Here is a 6,235-nt window from a genome sequence, read left to right as displayed (position 1 = left end):
TAAATAGAATGTGGAGTTTCCCACCTGCCTATAGGAAAGGGTTATGTTATCCATGACTTATGAAAACTTGGGGGTTTATGTGACGTGGGGGTTTATCGTACTTGTAGGTGAATCTACATTGTTCACAGTCTGTATTGTACTCACTGGTGGTTCACCTAGACAGGTGGCGCTGTCCATGTGGTAGCTCAATGTGCATAAGGTCAAGCTGAGGTGGGGCCACACTGTTCACATGGAAAGTCATACTGCGGGACCAGCAGTTGGTGCAATGGCAATGTTACTGGATTCCCATGTGGTCAAACCATGGTTTGAGTCCCGGACCCAGTGGCTTAAACTCATGCAGGGCACATGTGCGTGCATGCCCAAGATCCCTAGAGGAGAAAGGAGGAGAGAGGATTGTGGTGTGGCCATCCCCCCTGGGGGATGATTTCTTACTTTCTGTCTGTCTCTGTCTTTCTGGTGAACACACACACCCTATAGCATAAAAAACCTTTCCAAAATAAATAAATCAATAATGAAAAAAAAAAAAACCAAAGTTATACTGCTTCTGGAAGTAACCCTGTTTATATGGATGTATGTTTGTCTATACTTCATGTAGGATTTATCCAGGTTATGTGACTTGATCTTATTGTTGTTTTTGGTTTGCTATAGGGAATATGCACCTACCAGGGAGAGAGACAGAGACAGAGAAGAAAGTGATAAATCACCCCAATGGAAGGGTGGCCACGTGACAATTCCCTTTCCTTTATTCTCCTCTCAGGATTTGGGGCACACGTGTACATGTGCCCTGTGTGACTTTTTTCAAGCCACCAGGTTCAGAACTTAAACTGTGCAGTCAGCCATGTGGGATCCAGCCATCCTAACCTCCAAGCCACTTGCTGATCCATTGGTTTTTGTGTGTGTGTTTTTTTGGGAGTGTTTTTTTTTTTTTTAAGAGAGATTTTTGCTATAGGGTATGTGCACTCACCAGAGAGACAGAGAGACAGGAAGCAAGAAGTCACCTGAGGATGGCCTCTCATCACATGTGAGTCCAGTTGTATTACTTTTTTTTTTTTTGGAGAGTTTTTTTTTTTTTTTTTGCTATAGTGTGCGTGGGCTCCCCAGAAAGACAGAAAGAGAGACAGAAAGATAGAAAGTGAGAAATCACCCCCAGGGGGATAGCCATGCTGCAATCCCTTCTCTTCCATTCTCTCAGGATCTTGGGCACGCACACACACATGCCAGGTGTGAGTTTAAGCCACCGGGTCCGGGACTCGAACTGCAGTCTACTACATGGGAGTCCAGCAACATAGCCATTCCGCTAACTGCTGGTCCCAAGTTGTATTACTTCCATGCCATCATATAACCCAAGGAAGCTGACTCTGCTGGTAAGAGGAATTTGCAGTGTTGAATTTGCCTCTGTGGTGGGGCACACGGCGAGGGGCTCGTGTGGAGGTATACATCGCTGGTATGCTGTCTCACCATCTGCAGGGGCTCCTGATGTCCGTGTGGGTCTCACTGTCTACACTGGGGCTCACACTGTTTCTGAGGGTCACACTGCCTCCATGGCAGTTCACAGTTATGCCATGTTATGTAGGGCTCACAGAGTTTACACCCCGTCTGTATGGGATTTATGAGGGCCACACTGCCTATACTGGGTTCACACTGTTTTTTTTTTTTTTTTTAGAGGTTTTCGCTATAGGGCGCGTGTGCTCACCAGACAGACAGAGACATAGAGACAGAAAGTGAGAAATCACCCCCCAGGGGGGATGGTCATGCTGCAATCCCTTCTCCTCCATTCTACTCTCGGGATCTTGGGCACACACGCACATGCGCCCGGCGTGAGTTTTAAGCCACTGGGTCCGGGACGCGAACCACGGTCGACCATGTGGGAGTCCAGCGACATAGCCATTACGCTAACTGCTGGTTCCCCACACTGTTCTTGAGTGTGACACTATTTGAGACTTACACTGTCTGTACAAGTTGCACTATATATGGGGGTTTATTATTTTTTTAATTTTTATTTATTCATTTATTTATTTTAACTTGACTAGAGAGAGGCAGAGAAAGAGGGAAAGCGAGAAAGCAAGCCACCAAGTCCAGGACTCGAACCGTGGTCGGCCCTGTGGGAGTGTCCAGCACTTTAGCCCCACGCCAACTGCTGGCCCCTATATATGGGAGTTTATATAAGTTATGGACAGTGTACTGTCTGTATGGGTTCATACATTTGTCGGGGATTACCCCAGCTACACATGTACTCAATTCACTTCAGCAAACACATAATTATCAGCCTATTCTGACAGACACTGCTCTAGGCACTGGTCTTTTTTTTTTAAAAAAGAATTATTTTATTTAACTTTATGTATTATTATTATCATTATTATTTTCCAGTTTGATCAGAGAGACAGAGAGAGAGAGAGAGAGGAAGTGAGAAAGCAAGCCACCAGGTCTGAGACTTGAACCGTGGTCGGCCATGTGGGAGTCCACCGCCTTTAACCACCATGCCACTTGCCAGCTCCTGGCACTGATCTTAAGGCACTAAAGAAAACAGACCAAGTCCCTCTCTTTGAGAAGCTGACAGTCAATAGGATAATCACATTCTGTCCCATTATGAGGGCTTCCTCTGTTGATATAGGGGGGATATATATATATATATAAATTTTTGCCATAGGCCACATGTGCTCGCTGGAGAGAAACAGAGACAGAAAGGGGAAAAGTGAGAAATCACCCCCCTCAGGGGGATGGCCACGCCGCAATCCCTTCTCCTCCATTTTCCTCGGGATTTGGGGTATGCATGCACACACGCCTGGTGTGTTTTTCAGTACACTGTCCAGGACTTGAACCTCAGTTTGGTCATGTGGGATCTACTGCCTTACTCACCACACCACCAGCCCAGGGGTCAAACTCCTTAGGGGGTTCACTGGCATTCACTCTGCTCAAGGGTTTCTCTGTGTAAATGTGGTGACATTAATTGGTACTACGTTGGCTACCTGGGCTAGATAGCCCAAAAATGGGCTATTTATTCATTCATTATAGATTGTCTGGCACTGTGCCAGACTCTGGGGCTAGTGCAGGCAACAACACAGGCAAGAAAACTATATCAGCTCTTATGGAGCTGCCAGGCTAAAGGACAGATTCAGGCGACAAACACACACACGATGGAAATGTACGTCAGACGAAGATCAGGGCTGTGGAGAAAATGACTCAGAAGGGATGACAGGATCCAGGGAGGGGGCTGCAATTCGCTCATTTATGTATTTTACCTAGTTTTTTTCTGGAGAGGTTTTTGCTATAGGCACTCACCAGAAAGACAGAGACAGAGAGATAGAAAGCGAGAAATCACCCCCCAGGGAGGATGGCCACGCTGCAATCCCTTCTCCTCCATTCTCCTCTAGGGATCTTGGGCACGCACGCACATGCACCCTGCGTGAGTTTAAGCCACCAGGTCCGGGACTCGAACCGCAGTCAACCACAGTCCGACAACATAGTCATTATGCCAACTGCTGGTCCCTTTATCTAGTATTTTTTTACACGTTATTTTATTTAACTTTATGTATTTATTTTAATCTGAACAGAGAGGGAGAGAGGGAGAGAATGAGAGAGAGAAAATGAGAAAGCAAGGCATCAGGTCTGGGACTCAAATCGCGGTTCAGTCATGTGGGAGTCCAGCATCCTTAACCGAGGAAGTGAGAAAGAAAGCCACCAGGTCTGAGACTTGAACTGTGGTAGGCCATGTGGGAGTCCAGCGCCTTTAACCACCATGCCACCGATTATTATCTAATTTGACCAGAGAGAAACAGAGAGAGAGAAAGAGAGGGAGAGTAAGCCACCAGTTCTGGGACTCAAACCATCATCAGCCATGTCAGAGTCTAGCACCTTAACTAACATACCACCTGCTGGCTCCTACTTATTTATTTTTCAAGAATTATTGACTTGGGTTGGGGCTGGCAGGTAGCATTGTGCTTAAGGACACTGTCCGACATGGCTGACCACGGTTCAAGTTCCGGACCTGGTCGCTTGCTTTCTCTCTCTCTTTCTCTTTGCCTCTCTCTCTCTCTCTCTCTCTGCCTCTCTCTCTCTCTCTGTACCTCTCTGGTCAAATAAATAAGTGAAAAGATAGGGACCAGCAGTTAGCGTAATGGCTATGTCGCTGGACTCCCATGTAGTTGACCGCGGTTCAAGTCCCGGACACGATGGCTTAAATTCAGACCGGGCGCGTGTGCGTGTGTGCCCAAGATCCTGAGAGGAAAATGGAGGAGAAGGGACTGTGGCGTGGTCATCCCCCTGTGGGGTGATTTCTCACTTTCTGTCTCTCTGTCTTTCCGGTGAGCGCACGTGCCCTAGAGCAAAAACCTCTCAAAATCTAAAAAAGGTTAAAAGAAATTTGCTTAGGACTTAAAACCAAGAAGTATTTATTTCATTTTATTTATTAGTTATTATTATTCAGTTTGGCCAGAAAGAGAGAGAGTGAGGAGAGTGAGAAAGCAAGCCGCCAGGTGCAGGACTCAAACCATGGTCAGCCATGTGGGAGTCCAGCACCTAAACCACCATGCTACCTGCCAGTCCCAGGGGTTGCAATTTACAGTACAGTGATGAGGTAGGGTTTTACTGAGAAGGTGGTTGGACTCCCTGGCCTGTCAGCCTATGTGAATCTGATGTCCTGGAGGACAGGAGGAAGCAGATTGGGGTGTGACCAGACCCTGGACAGCAGAGGGTGCTCCTCTCTCTCTCACTCACTCTCTCTCTCAAGTATGCATACAGGTGCTTTATCACAAATAACAAGAAAAAAGAAACCTGAAGGGATGAGGGACAATGCCATGCAGACGTCTTGGGGGGGAAGCCTTCCCATCTGGCAGAACAGTGTGGGCAAATCCCCGAGGCAGCAGCATGCCCAGTATGTCCAAGACATTGTAAAGAATCCAAATGCGGGACCAGCCAGTGGCATGGTGGTTAAGGTGCTGGATACTCCTACATGGCTGACCATGGTTCGAGTCCTGGACCTGGTGGCTTGCTCTTTCTCTCTCTCTCTCTGAGTCTCTCTCTGGTCAAATTAAAATAAACGAATGAAGAGATAAAATAAAATGGGGGACCAGCAGGTGGCGTGGTGGTTAAGGTGCTGGACACTCCCACATGGTCAACCACGGTTCAAGTCCTGGACCTGGTGGCTTGCTTTCCCACTTTCTCTCCCTCTCTCTCTCTGTCTCGCTCTGGTCAAATTAAAATAAATGGATGAATAAATTAAAAAATAATAATCAAATAAAATGATTCCGTGAAAAAAACAAAGAGGTCAAATGCAGCTGGAGTGGAAATGAAGGAGAAAAGTGGGAGCTGAGGTCAGGGAAGGGCCCTGTGGGCCACTGTAAGGAGCTGGACTTTTTCTCCCAGTGGACAGAAAAGCCCCTGAAGGGTTTGGAGCGGCAGCAAAGGGATGTGATCTGATTTTCTAGAACCCCTCCAGCCACAGGTGGAACACAGAATGTAGGGGCCAGTAGCAGCGGGGAAGCCAGTGAGAAGACCCAGGCCTAGGGTGGTGGTGGGATGGGGGAGAGCAGCTGATTCTGGGACAGCCGGAGGTACAGCTAACGAGAGTTCTTTTCGGATGAGAGAGGAGATGAGGACACTCTGAGGTACTCAGCCTGAGCAACCAGCAAATAGAATGGCAATTTCCAGAGATGGTGAAGGGGAGGGTGCAATTTGAGGGAGCTCAGAAAGACTATTATTTATTTATTTTTTTTGGAGAAGTTTTTGCTATAGGGCACATGCACTTGCCAGAAAGAGAGAGACAGAGAGATAGAAAGCGAGAAATCACCCTCCCCTGGGGGGATGGTCATGCAACAATCCCTTCTCCTCCATTCTCCTCTCGGGATCTTGGGTACGTATGAACATATGCCCGCTGTGAGTTTAAGCCACCGGGTCCGGGACTCAAACCGTGGTCAACTACATGGGAGTCCAGCCACATAGCCATTATGCTAACTGCTGGTCCCAGAAAGACTATTTTTAGAAATTGTTATTATTTTGGGGCTGGCAGGTGGCATGATGGTTAAGACCACTGGACTTCCACATGGCTGATCACAGTTTGAGTCCTGAACCTGGTGGTTTGCTTTCTCACTTTCCTTCTCTCTCTCTGTCTCTCTCTAGTCAATTTCAAAAAAAGAAAAAAATTAATTTAAATTTAAAAATAAGATATTTGCCCTTTGCACTTAAAAAAAAAAAAAAACTGTTATTATCAGGATCAGCAGTTGGCATGCTGGCTTTGTCC

This window comes from Tupaia chinensis, unplaced genomic scaffold (genome assembly GCF_000334495.1).
Source record: "Tupaia chinensis unplaced genomic scaffold, TupChi_1.0 Scaffold000067_1, whole genome shotgun sequence".
Lineage (NCBI taxonomy): Eukaryota > Metazoa > Chordata > Mammalia > Scandentia > Tupaiidae > Tupaia > Tupaia belangeri.
Note: the sequence above shows the minus strand (reverse complement) of the source record.